The sequence below is a fragment of the Herpailurus yagouaroundi genome, unplaced genomic scaffold (genome assembly GCF_014898765.1).
Source record: "Herpailurus yagouaroundi ecotype Mexico unplaced genomic scaffold, PumYag 181, whole genome shotgun sequence".
NCBI classification, from domain to species: domain Eukaryota; kingdom Metazoa; phylum Chordata; class Mammalia; order Carnivora; family Felidae; genus Herpailurus; species Herpailurus yagouaroundi.
In genome coordinates, this window is record NW_024412412.1 from 35,107,882 (window position 1) to 35,122,390 (window position 14,509).

Here is a 14,509-nt window from a genome sequence, read left to right on the forward strand (position 1 = left end):
CTATGTAAATGTAGCACCACGTTGCAACTGGGGGACAGTGTCTCCATGCCTGAAGAAACCATACAGTGACAGGAACTTCTCTTGCCGCCCCAGTCAGGCCCATCACACTGAAAAATGTGGGTGGTATTTCTGTTTGGCTGTAGTTACCAAGAAGTTGAGGGCAGACCAGGGTGGAGGTGGTGGGCTGTGGCCTTAGAAAAGAATGTTTTTGAAGTGAGAGATCAATAAAGAGAATGCAGTATGGAATCTTAAATTTTCTCACCCACACAATTCCAGGTCACTGGCTGCCATCTTGAATTCCCTTCTCTCACCTCATGAAACTTTCAGAATTCCAAACAACTACAGCCCCAAGGAGGTATCCTTTGTTAAAAAGGGCATCCAAGATGGCTGAAAAGTCCTAATGATTGAGCATATAATCCACCTCTATGCTAAATTAGACATTTCCTTTCCAGATTTCTATGTGTTTTTCAAGTGCATATTATCAGAGGAAGATAGCGTCACTGGGTGTCTTCATAGTTAGCATCCAGCCCCACCTGCACCTTCTCCAATCACATCAGGCCTTCAGAGTTACACTTTCGTCAACAGTGTACTATGCTGCATGATTAATAAACTCAGTTCCCATTGGTGCATATTACTCAACCCAACCTGGTTCAACCACTGGGTTACTTGACAATATGGCAGCCCGCCTGGCTGGCACCAGCCCTGTGTGGTGTAATCTCTGATTCATACTTTATAGCTAGATAAGACTGTCCCAGATAGCATCATACCAGCAACCCAACCTGCCTGGGTTTTGTAAATATGGAGAGAGGAAACTCAACCCTCAACCTTAGGGATGAAGTGGGGAGATGGCAGAGGGAAAGCCTTGGCTTGGATGGAGCTATCATGAGAAAGGATCAATGTAAGCTTTGCCTGAAGCAAAATCAAGCATAAAAGTGTAGAAGAGGTAGAGGCACAGCTCCGTCTGAAGCAACCTGTAAGGTGTTGAGGGGTGAAATGGAAAGATCTCTCTCTCTCTCTCTCTCTCTCTCTCTCACACACACACACACACACACACACACACACACCTCTGGAGCAGCTTACTGAAGGCAATGACTCTGCAAAATTTTACTCAGCGGAAGAGGGTTGGGTACAAATGAGATACTTTGTGACAAGTGAGGGCAAAGAATGGAGTATGTTTTTAAATGGTGGTGGCAGTAGTGATGAGTGTGTCTAAGTGTGTGTCTATGTATTGTTCTCAAGTATATCAAAAGGAGAGCAAGGTGGATTCTGACTATAGCAAAGTGGTAGCTTATGGCCAGTCGCTACTAACCCCCCTTTTACTAATCTAGAATTTGCCTGCCATAGGTGAGGGGGTTGTGAGCTGCCCTTTCCTGGCCTTGATTGGCTCTCTTGGTGTCGTGGGATAATAAGCAGAGGGAAAGTAGGAGGCCTCTGTGTGTCCCAAAGACCGGGAGTCATACTGGCAAAATCTTAATGACCGGGGGAAGATGACTTTCTAAAAGGTGCCATGAGGTTTTCAAAATAGGTCATAATCCTAAATCTATCCTAAGTGGTCCTTTTTTAGAAAACCCATTCTTTGTGCACAGAGAGGAATGAGGTCTCCAGAGGAAGAGGAAAGAGCCAAGTGAATCTCAGAGCCCCTTGGCCATACCAGCCCCTGGGATGATGCTACGAACAGTCACTGCTCCATCAGTCATCCACAGAGGCCAGAAACATGTCTGGTCTTGTCAGCTTCTCCCAACATCCCAGCTTTTGAAACTTCACCATTCATTTTGCTTGAAGGTTCCTTCCTACCCCATCTCTCATATTTTCAACAATTGATCATTTTCACAGCCTCTGAAAGAACAGAGGTGGGCCAGGTTTGGGGGCAGTGTGATGAGGCTTTCTCCAACTTGCACTAAAGTCTCTGACATGTCCATGCCAAGGCAGGAAGGGACCAGACCCTGACTCGCTTGCCTAGGATCCTCATTCCCCATCCTCAACCTGGCTGCTTCGTCTGGCTCCTGGAATTGGGACACCGCCACCTGCCACCACCTCTGCTGGCCACCGGGGGCACAGTGCTCTTCTGCCCACTGACCTGGGTGTGAAAACATTATTTCTACCCTTCCAGAAAACATGCAGATGGCTAGAAGAAAGGTTTCTGGGCAATCTTACTAAGGAACTAATGCAAACAGAACATGGCCCAAAGCCACAACCAAGAAGAATTAGAGAATACGAGGTTCTAGACGGTGCTGGCTACTGAACAAAACGTTCTCACTTCTAGATTGGGTGGGAGTTTGGCCACCATATGGTTTCTTTAATGTTGCCTATCCTGCTTCTTGGACATGTCTCCAGGAAAGCTTCTAGCACATTCTCGTAGGACCAAGACATGGGGCTTCCCTGGTATACCGATATCTTCCTCTACTCTCAAGGTCCTGGACAAAGGACAAAGGAAGTCACTCTCTGGGCCTCAGAATGCTTCTCATGGACCTCAGGCAGCCCACCCTCTGCCTACAGTCTCCTCCTTCAGGAGGGCCTCTAAGACTCTACAAGTGTCCCATCCTATCATTTCCCCCAATGATGTTCTCTGGGCCCCGCTCATTCTGCATGGAGTGTGATCACTAATCCTTCAGGCTGGCTCTCCCTGTGAGGCCTGCCCAGGGCCCGCAGCCATCTTTACCTTGGCCTTTCACAGCGGCATCATGACCTAACCAGAAACAGACTGCCTTTTCTGATGCAGTAAATAGCTGAATGGAGTTCCTATTTGAGTTACCCACTGAGTTCCTAGTTACAGTCTTAGGAACGCTCCCATTCTTCAACTCCCTGGAGGAAAAGACTTGTTTGACACTACTGAGGCTGGGGACACCCCAACCCTCCTCAGGGAAAGTTACCCTTGTCTGTGGACCTGTATTCTCTGGGGTGGCTGCCCACCCAGATACATCAGGTCCCTGTCTCCACCAAAGAGAGATTAGTGACCAGAACAGAACTGGGCCTCCAGGCACATTGGCTTCTTCTCAAGCACACACTGCAAGAGTTCTAGCACTTTCTGCTCCTCAGTGTTTTGCCCCTCCAGGTTGTCTAGGTACCTAAAGTTCTTCCATTTCTCCTTGTTCCCTTCTCCTCACTGCTTAGGAAGGTCAGGCCACCTAGGCAGGAAAGCAGAAAATTTCCAGTGCCTGTGTGACCCAAGAGCACTAAGGAAAGTCTCCTTTGAGGCACTTGTTCCTTACTCAGGTCTCCATCCTGAAAATTGAGAGGTGCTGTGATAACCCAGCAGCTACTTGGCTTTTCCCTTGGGGCCCTGAGCCCGCTTTGGAATCTCCACCTCCGTCTTAGATCTGAATTTCAACTCTGCCACTTGCTTACAGTGTGACCTTTGACAAGTTTCTTAGTCTCTCTAAACCTCAGTTTCCTCCTGTCTTAGCTTTGCTGTTGTAGAGTCAAATGAGGCAATGTGTATGATGCCTGGTTCATTGTGGGTGCTCCACAAATGTTACTTATCTTCCTTGTCCCTTACCCTGTCCCCTTTCCCCATCCTCCAAACACAGATGCAAGAAAGAAGGCTCTGTCTCCACCAAGGGTCTGTACCCAAACTCAAATACAGTCAAGGGAACCTACGTGTCTTCACCACCCGCCTCCAACTCCAGCCCTCCACTGGACATCTGTATTCTGAAAATGGATCCTCTCGACCCCACCCCAATCCGCCCAGAGGACACAAGTCCTGTCCACTCCCGGCCGCAGCTGCTGTTCATTGTTGCCATTTCCTGGCTGGCTCCTGACCCCATCCGAGGTCCTCTTGTCTCTCTCACTTAGATGGGTGGATGTAACACCTTCCTGATGCAGTATCATCTGCAAAGTTAATTAATGTGTCATTGGGCTGTTGCCTGCTTCCTGATCCTTATCAGGGATTTAAATAAAACACAGCAGCCCCAGTTCCTCCCGTCTGTCCCTCACTCTGGATCTGAGGCTTGTTCTTAGTCATCCATCCTTGACCTCAGCCTTCTGGCCAGTTCTCAGCTTCCAGCCTCAGGGCTGATGGAACTGCCCCTGCCCAACCCTAGTTTAGGAGCAGAAGCGCCATCCAGAGCTTTAATGGCAGTGATGTTCTATGAGAGAATCACGGACATCAGGGCCCTTACCTCATCCCATCCCCTTAGGTGGGTTCCCCTGCATTTGTAGAGTCATAAGGGACCTTAAGAGGCCACTGAGTCTAACACCCTCTTTTCCAAGTAAAAAAAAAAAAAAAGTGGAGGGGGGAGGCCTCCAGAGGTTCTGTGACTTTTCCAAGATCACATCCAATAAAGGAAGAGCCAGGATCTCAGATTCAGACTATCAGTGGGAGGTCCCATGGAAAGCTGCTAATTGCTTCATTTATTTAGTAACTATTTGTTGAGGGATATAGTAGTGAACAAAGAATCATTCCATTCACAAAGCTTCCCTTCTCCAGGGCAGAAGCAGGTAAAAAACAAACACGTATGTTGGATTGTGATATGTGCTATAGAGGAAAAATACTGCAGAGCAATCAGAATGAGAAGTGCTGGGGAGGGGGTTACAGTGATCTAGGGTGTTCTAGGTTGGCCTCACTGGGAGGGGGCCTTTGTACAGATGCAGGAAGTGCCAGAGGTGGCCATGTGGACATCTGGGCAAGAAGGGACAGCAAGTATAAGGTCCTGGTGGTGGTATTCTTGAACTATTCAAGGAGCTGCATGGGGCCAGAGTGGTAGAAAGAAGAGAGGAAAGGGGTCAGCCACAGGAAGAAGGGGAGAAAGCAGGGTCTATGTGAGGCTGCCAGGCCCCCTCCCTCTGCCCAGGCTGCCTCTCCTCTCTGGCCTCAACACTCCCCCTCCCTGCACCGATCCCTGCGGCGATCTTCTTAACCTTACTTTTATGTCCTCTCAGAGGCCAGTGATGATTCCTAAACCCTGGTTTGGCCAAGGAGAGAAAGAACTGCCTCCTTCAAGAACCCCAGCCTGAGAACCCTTTCTCTTCCTGTTGACATTTGCCCTACTGCTGAGTCCCTAATAAGATGGATGCTTCTTCCTGCTGCCCAGTCTCAGAATGGGACTCCCCCTGGGCCTCGGCTCTCAGAAATTGCTCCTGCGGAGCCAGCTTCCTCCATCTATGGCTGGACTGGCCATGTTTCCTGCCTTGGCAAAGAGCTGGCAGCTGGCCAGGTTCCTCCAATACGGTCATATTCTCACCCCTACCCCAAGCCTTGAATTTACGAGATGGGACAGCCCCCAAATCACTTGGTCCACTGTACACCTCACCATGAGCTCACTGCAAATCCTGGCGCTGTGGCATTGTATCTATAGACTTGTCCAAGAAATTTCATTTGGAAAAGAGAAATTTCTTCCCTCCTCCTTTTTTTTGGTCTTCCATGTCATGTCTTTCCAAAAGCCCCCCTCAGTGTCTGTCTTTCCCCAGCAACTTGCCACCATCCAGGGCTTCTTCACATGTCATTCGCTCATCCATTAATTCAGCAAAACTGTACGGAGTCAGGTGCGTGCCTGTCCATGGTGCTAGGAGGAGTCGCAGGCAATACAAAGGTGAACATGAACAGGACACCGCCCCTGCCCTCGAGGGTCTTCCCTTCTGTCCGGGGAGAGGCAGACACATAAACAGATGGTTTCGATATCCTGTGATGGTGGTCTTTGATAGAAAGACACCTAAATCAGAGCCTGGCAGATCAAGGGTCGGGAGGAAGGAAACTTCCCAGAGGGTCTCAGAAAGTCCTCTTATGTGTCTCTCAATCATAATGAAACCACCAAGGTACTGGGCACTCACTACATGCCAAGCGCTGAGCAAAGGTCTCTTCGTAAATTATCCCATTGGACTCTAGGTAGAGTGGATCAACCCCAGGATGCTCACCTGGTGCCCTGTGGGGCTGCTCACTCTCTTATCGCTTTCCCTGAGAAGGAAAAGAAAGTCCCAGTGGCCCATGGGCCCCAGGAAGCAACACAGCAGCTTGGCATCTCTGGAGAATGCCCAGCTGGCTTGGTGGAGGTTGTCCAACCCAGATGACACTTCCCTGTGTTATATTCTGGTAGCTGCTTCTTGCTCCAGGGCTGGGGGAGGGCATATGTTGGGAGATCCATCTTCTGATTCTCCTTGGTCTGCACAGAGCATCCCTCTGGCTGACCTCCCTGCCTGTTCCTCAGTCCAGGACCTGAGACGGTGAGCTGCAAGGAAAGGCTACCGCACATCCTCTTCTCTTTGGGCACTTAGAGTCCTACTTCCACAATTCCAAACACAAACCTCTGCTTTCCTTCCCTCAACCCATCCACTTCCTTCTCCTTTGCTATTCACTGGAGAGCTCAGACCTCTCAGCCAAAAGACCAAAGCTCTAGCTTTGGCCCCAGCATCACTTTTCTCTCTGTGTTAACCATATCAGACCAAGAGATGTGAGATATGACCAAGTCAGTCTCATAACCTGGCCAAGCCTCTGTTCTCCCATCTGTAGAATGGGGTTAATACCCCTATTCTACATGGCTGTTGAGAGGTCTGCTGCAATGTAAAATTATGAAAGAGAGCTATCCTGTCCCAGAAGCCTGAAGAAGAGTGTTGAGGAACACTTTTCTCCTTCTACAGGTGAATATTCCAGGCAGATATTCTAGGCAGAGCTGGGAGCCAGGTCTAAACTAAAGTCACTCTTCTTACTAAGTCAGATGAGGAAACTATATAGGTTCAGATGGGTCAGAGGTGACAAGCCCAGAAATGATCCCTGCCGCACTGTTAGAAACCGTACCTTCTGGGTCTGAAATCTTCCTCCAATGAGAATGCATATCATCAAACAGCTGTACATCTCTGGGACTCCTATATGGTAATCCTGCACTGCACCAGGAGTACCATGGTGCATGGTACCATGGTACCAGTCCATGGCTCCTGATCTTGACTTTGATATTTGAACAAAGCTATATGATGTTTGCAAAGCCATAGTCCCCCTCTGGGTCTTAAAGTTCCCATCAGAAAAGTGAGTGGTGCTAGGGGCGAATCCATATGGCTCTTCAAGCTTAGATGGGACCTTGGGACCTGGGACCTTGGAGGTCCCAGGACCCTGTGCACACAAGACCCACCCCTCCACCTCATAGCTGGGGGATGAGCCCGAGCCCAGCAGGGGCAGGACAAGAAAAGGTCTCTGTTCGTGTCCTCCTGGGCCCAAACTTGATCCTACCTGCCGCTGCTCAGAAGCTCTGACCTCTTTCCATCCCTACTGGCTTCCTGGCCTAAGCCAAATATGTATAAGATGCCATTTAGTGAGGTCCCCTGGTCTGGGACCTGTGGCCTGTGGTGCACGGATCAGCCCCGGGTCCATGGACTGGAAGGCGCCAGAGGGTGGCTGGCTCCTGAACAGAGCCACTGCCCTGGGGAGGGAACTGTGGGATTGTGGAGAACTCAGAGTTCTGCCTTTAGGCCTCCACCCTGGGAATTCTTACTTCTAGGCATCTTCTGTTTTGGGATATTAGCCCCCAAGAGCCTCTGCCTCTCCTACAGGGGCCTCATCTCAGGAGAGGCCTCCCAAGATGTCCTGAAACCTCATTCATTCCTCCCATCCCCAAAATCCGAGCGCGCTTCCCCCCATCCTCCTCCCAAGCAGGCTGCCCGGAACCACCGGCCCCTCCCTGCCAGCTGCCTTCTCTCCTTTATCTTGAGCATCACCCATTTATTCCATCCCTCCCCACATTGGAGCGTCTGCTGGGTTACCCAACCACCCCCTAGGTCAAGCCTGTGTCGGATGGGTTGAGTCATTACCTCCATCTCCTCCCCAACCCTTCCAGGTCCCAGGGCTTGGTCTGGTTTAGCAAGCTGGGAGGGAAGGCTTCATCCCTTCCACGTGGGGAGCCTCCGAGGCCCCCACAGGCCTCTTGGGACCAGGATTTTCCTGGTATTTGGCCTGACTTTGTCTTCCCTGGAACAGTGCCTGGTGGGCACTCCTATGTCCTCAGCACTATTGTCCCCCCAATCACCAACTACACCACCCAACAGATGCCCTGAGTTTGCTTCCCGCCCATCTCTCCACCCCAGCTCCTTCTCTGGCTAGTCATGGAAACTTGGACTCCACGACTAACCTCTCTGGGCCTCGGCTGACACTTCCATAAGATGGGAATAGTAACACTGCTCCCGCCTCAGACGGGACACCGGGCCAGCTGCCTTCCTGAGGACTCCTTCCAGTTTTCTTAGGTCTGCTCACCCTCAGCTCTTTCTCACCCTTGCTCTAGGACACCTCATCTGCCACCACATGGGATTCTTAGTTCACCATGCCCCTCTTCCCCGTGTACCAGCTGTCCTCGGCTCCTACCTCTCTCCTGTCCCCATCCTCCTACCTTCGGGCCTCTGCAGGCTGTCCTGTAAAGGTCTGCAAACAAGTCCAACAAAACCCCTGAGAAAAAGCTCCCAGAGAGTCAGGTCATCGCTTCCCTCTGCACCCTCCCCACATTAGCCAGGAAACCTAGAGGATACAGAACACAGCCCAGTTTCCCCCTGGGGACAGGAAAGCACAGCCTTCTGGTGCCGGTGGGGCCCTGGGCAGTCCCCTCTGGGTGCGGCCCAGCTTGCACAGCCCCCCATCTGTGTGTGTGACCCCTGCACAAACACACGCAGCCCCCGCTCAATTCTCCCACAGCCCAGGCTCCCCAGCTTCCCCTCCCCCTCTCCGTTCTCTTTCTGTGCTATGCTCCTGGAACACACCCTCCCGGCCCACCAATCCTACACAAGCCACTGTGCCTTACAAGCCTCAGCTCCAGAATTTCCCAGCTCTCCAGTTGCCCAGCCTGCCTTTGTGGGAAGGGTCTCTGTGGTCTGCTCCCTAAGCCTCTCACCCCTTTCCCTTCCCTAGGAGGAAAAGCAGCCCAGGCAGCCCCTTCCCAGCATCTGGTGAGGGGACAAGAAGGAGGAAGCACTGTCGGTTCTTTTCCCTGAGACTCCTAGATTTTGCACCAAAATGCAGGGTGTGCTCCTGTTTGCATTTTTTTTTTTTGTTTCCTTTCTGAAAATAACCATGAAACTATCATTTCCTCCCACTGCCTTTTCCCTATCTTATTTGGATGAGCAGAGTTGCTGGGAGAGGTGGTTTGGAACCACTGGCGGTCTCCTTCTCTGACCCGGGTCCGGAGAACTCACAGGTGGCTTTCAAGCAGGTGCTGCCAGAGGGGCGCCAGGTCCCACGGTGGGGAGGGCAGGCGCGCAGACACTGGGCACCGTGGATCCCTGTGAGTGTCTCAGGCAGAGACCTCCGGGACACCAGCTTTTTGCCCTGCCTGGTCCCAGAGTTGGCAAGTACCGGGAACAACTCTGCCCTGGTTTGCCCTCAGCTATAGCTTCTGGGTGTGGGGGAGGGACCAGCAGCTCAGCCCCCTCCCTTGGCTGACTGGAGGGGAAATCACAGTGGTTGCAGACTCTCAAAGTGGGGGAGGGGGGTCAACACAGGAGAATCTATCCTTAAACAAGAAGGAAAACGGTATGCACGGCTGGGGGTATATTTCTCTTTGTCCATTTTGTTTCCATCCAGCTCCTCCTCCCATTCAGCCGTTCGAAGCGTTCAGGCTGAATGCCTCCAAGAAGCAAGCCTCTAAAGATGCCAGATCCAGGTTGGGGTGGTGGATCAGAGAGGCCCGCAAAGGAACCTGCCGCTCATTGCACCTGAGTGCCTTGAGGCCCAGCCCGCTCCCCATGGCTACCTCCCCCAGCCTGTGCTGTGGAGGCACGGGCCCCACAGGTCTCAAGCCTCCCTAACACCTCAGATATGTGGCAGTGGGGAGAACAGTTAGAAATGAAGGGGCGAGAAGCCAGGGCTCCTTGCCCTGACTACTTTCTCCAGGCACCCCATCCCAAGGGCTCAGGGCCGCCCCGCCCCCCAGGGTTCCAGTCTCCAAAGTCCACTGCTGCTTGCCTTTGTTACTGCTTGAAGACTGCCCTGAGGGAAGGGCCCTGGGGTCCTGGGGGGTGGGGGTGGGGGGTGGTTACAATGTCCTCCAAGGCAGGGGAAGAGGTTGGAAGAGGGGCTAATGCCTGGGCAGCACCGAGACCTCGGCCTGGCCCTCTGAGGCAGGGGGAGTCTGTGCCCCCCGAGCCCCCACACGCTCCACACCCTCCCTTAGCCTCTCTTCCTGGGCACTGCGAGCCTTCTTTAAGAATTCTTTCCTGATCGGTCCAGAGATAGAGCAGGCTAGGACTGGAGGTACACTGGCCTGACCTCAGTGGCACCGCTGGTTCCTCTTGCAGGGCAATGAGACCCTTTCTACATGACCCTTCTTGCTGGGCACCACCTTCTCACTGCAGATGTACCCTCTGAAAGGCTAGAGTAGTGGTGTCCGCCCCATCCACTGACCCGCTTCTCTGGGTTGGCCTGCTACAGTGAAGACCCCATCTCTTTCTTTGAGTGTCCTCGACTGCCCAAAAGGCAGAACCCCTGATGTGATGCCCTCTCTACCCCCACGGTCCTTCCAAACACATCCTCCCCATGCACCCCTTTGGTCCTGCCCGATCTTCTCCAGCAGGACCTTTCTCCTCCCCCCTCTCCACTCCCTGTGCCAGGCTGAGCTGCTGGGCTATTTGGGGCTTTGGCTGGCCCCGCAGTGTAATCAGTGCCCAGGGATAATTGCCACCTGCCCTGCCGGTGTCTGGGGGCTGTCTCGGCCGCAGCAGCAGGGGGCGGACACTGGGCAGCCAGGCCTGGAACAAGGTCAGGCTAGGGCAGTCCTCCCCACTCCCTAGATCTGCTCTCGCCGCATGTGGGATCTGCAAGGATTCCCTAGGCAACCCATGCTCTCCTGGGGTCTGTGCTCACCTGGAGCACCCTGTGGCTTTGGCTGAGGGTGGAGGGCTATCCCAGCCAGGGGACAAAAGTCCTAAGGCTACTGTATCACCCACAATCAGCTCAAAGCCTGTCCTCCCTGTGCTGGTCTGATATCATTGGGCACCCCTCCTGGCTGCAAGCCGACCTCTGGGCGGTACCACAGCCGGAGTACGGGCTTTGCAGCAAGAAGGACTTCTGTTTGACCATCCCAGGCTCTCCTGTGACCAGGACCAACAAGTTCATTGTCCTTCTTTAGGGAGACAGCAAGGGTTTATGAGATGGTATGTGAGTGAGTCTCCTATAAATGCCAGCTCCCCCCACTGACCCCCCACTTTGCTACTTTCTTTTCTACTCCAAGGCAGTTTACATAACCTGGTTTTAAACACCTGTCATTGTCACTTGGCCAACTCTACGACCTTGGGCAATTCGTTCAGCCTTGGTTTCCTCATCTATAAAAAGGATCCTCAGAGGAGCTGCCTCATCAAGTTACTATGAAGAATACATTATCTTAGGGCGCCTGGCTAGCTCAGTCGGTAAAGCGTGGTGACTCTTGATCTTGGTGTTGTGAGTTTGAGACCCACGTTGGGTATGGAGATTGTCTAAAATAAAATCTTAAAAAAAAAGAAAGAATATATTATTGAATACATGTCACATGCTTCACCCAGCACCAGTAACACTCCACAATGATGGTTATTATTATGGAGAACTGCAAAGAGCAGAGAATGGGGGTAGGGAACATGAGGAAGCCAACTTTGCCACACTCAGAAAAGACATGCCAGGGCTGATGGGACAACCCACACAGCAACCCCAGTGCCTGGACATCCTCCACGGGAGTGAGAGGGACCTCCCTCGGGACTTCTCCTTCTTGCAACCCTGTCTGCTCTGAGGTGATGCCATATAAGCTCCTCGCGGTCATAGAACACCCAGCACCAGGGGACATTTTGGTTTTGTAAGAGAATCAGCAACAGCAAAATCAGGATGAAGTAGCTTTGATCTTGGGAAATGTAGAAATAAAATTGTTTCTTCTCCTTTGCTAATATAACCCAAAGGTTATCTGTCCTCATCTTTGGGACTCTTTACATGGATATCCATGAGTGGCTGGCCAGTTGAAGGGCCATTCAGACAAATTCCTTCTTCCCAGGTGGGGAGAATGGGCCAAAGGGCTGAGCCAAAAGAACAGATTCGCAAGGCCGTCCTGTCCCTCATACGGCCCAGCTTCAACCCTCCCTGCCTTAGTGCCTTCCCCAGAGAGGTGCAGAGCTCCCATCGCTGGCACCCAGGACAACAGGACAACCGGGAGAGCGCTTTGGCTCCTCTGCCCCATCGGCACCAAGGCAGGAGCAAAGAAGGCCATGCAAGGTGCCCGATACTGCCGCCTTGAGGATGGAGAGGAAGGGAGAATGCTGGAGTATGGGGCATGGAAAGTGGGACTGTCCCCACCTGCAGGAACTGCTCAACGCCAGGCTGAGCTCTGAGGCCCCAGCCCTAGGCAGCAACTGTCTAGCCCCACCACAGCCTGGGCCCCAGCCCTGTGTCACAGCCATCGTGGGCTCCCTCATCCTCCTCAGCCACCAATGCCCCACCTCAGGGGCTATGTCTCCAGTGGCTTCCCTCTGTCTTCCCCCTTCCAGATGTACCCTGGACCCACCTGGAGGAACAGCCACCTGGAGCCAACTCAGACCCCGGGGAGCATGGGCTCAATGCTCCCCCTGCCAGTTCTTTCTAGTGGGTGCCTCCTACTACAGGTGAAGCCATCAGGGGGCTGCCCTGGGAATGATGCCTGGGACACGTGTTGTCCAGGGGCACTGTTTCCCCTGCTGGGTGCACTCTTTCTCACTCATGTCTCCTCCTTGGCTTCTGTGAGCTAATCAGGGAGAAGGAGGGGGAGGAGGGGGATGCTGCTCGCCTTCCCCGTTATCTGCAGCAATCCACGGTGACTAATGCTCCCAGTTGGTAAAAAGGCAGTGTAATCAAAACACTTTTTTTTTTTAGTCCTTAAAGTTAGTCATTCTCCCAGAGTGGAGGAAAAAAAAAAGCCCACAGCAGGCACCATGAAATGCAAGCTGAGAGGCTCACGCTGCGGGTGGAACTAAAGCATTGGCCATGGGAGCTCCCTGTGGGTCTGAGGCTCGGGCTTTCTTCCTCCTGGCCCTTGGATAGCCTTCCTGCACACCCTCCTTTGTCCTTGCTTTCCTCGACATCTGGGCTGTCTGATCCCTGAAGGACTTCCGTGCCAAGTCAGGATCTGCCCTCTGCTCTCACTCACCCTGCCAGGTGCTGCCACCTGCTGGTCCTCAGCTTGCCAAGCTGGAGGAAGCATATAAAAGCGCCCAGGATGAGGCCGAGCGCCAGTCCCTTGTTAGGTGCCTGGTCTCCTGCGAGCCTGCCCTCCAGCCCCAACCCCACCATTCCATTTGTGTTTCTCTTATCTGCAGGCGTCTGCTGCTCCCTCCCACTTGGCCTTGACAGAACTATAGGTTGTCAGAAGTGGTAGGAACTTGAGGAATCACCAGTGACAGGTGATGTACCACCGTGGGGAAGAGCATAAGGCTCAGGGCCAGGTTGCTTGGATCAGAATTCCATTTCCCTACTTACCAGCTGTGCTCTGTGTTGATCACAGTAATAGTACCTACTTCACAGGGTTGTTGTAAACAACTAAAACAGAACCACTCACTCACATCGTGAGAGCTCAATTATTAGCTCATAATAAAAACAGTAACAACAACAAAATAATAAAGTGGAATGAACCTTCTTAGTCACCCAAAGCAGACATTGCTAATCAATCACAGAAATTCCCCGCCAATGGCAGACTCCCCAGAAGTCTCAGTATGGCACTCCAGGCAGCCGGTAACCAGCAATTGGAGCTGGCAAGTGGGATGGCACCCATTTGCCATCCCAGATCTAACCTGGACTCTTTATATTACAGTCAAGAAAGATGAGATGCCCCCCAAGGGGGGAAGAGACTCCCTCAAGCTACGTGGAGACAGAGCCAGGGTCCAGACAGTATTCCTGGTCCTGACTGCTTAGCTAGCGCAGCCTTTGACTTGCCACTCTACCATGACCTTTGAGCCACTGAGGTGTGCTTCCCACCACTGGAAACTCTTACCCTCATAGCTTCCATCTTCCTCCACCCTTGCTCCTCTGCCATGTCCTTGGCCCATGGCTGCCCAAGGAACTCTTGTTCTGAGGCATCTCGCTGAGCAGATACAGAGCCAAGTGGGTAGTGAAGACATATAGAAACCTGAGGGTCTCAGTCATTAATTTATGCTGCAGGAGCCTCCTGGGCACCAAAGACTTTGGGGCTGCAAGGGGGCTCAGCCCACCAATTTAGCCCCTTACCAGTCAGCCCCTTGAATCTCAGCCCTTATGTTGTGATGAAACCCCTAATGGCCCGGCTCCAGTTCTGGAATCCTTGCTCTTAGCTAATTAGAGGCTGGCGTGGTGAGACAATCAAAGAGTCAGGCCTAGACCTCTGTGTGCGGAGGGCATATACGACAAGCCCAGAGAGGAGGGTCAGTGGGGGCGGGGGGGGGGGGTGATGCTTACCAATTTCTGAATGAAATGCTCCAAGAAGGAAGGGGTGTGGTGGCACAGCTGGTTCTCTGGCTGCTTTCCCTCTGGTGCACAACTTTGTCTGCCCAGGCAGATCTTTGCCACCTGAATACTCTTTGAACTTCAGGCTCAGACTCTGGGGGAGGAAGCCGTGTTCACCAGGCTTGCAGCCAGAAGCATCCA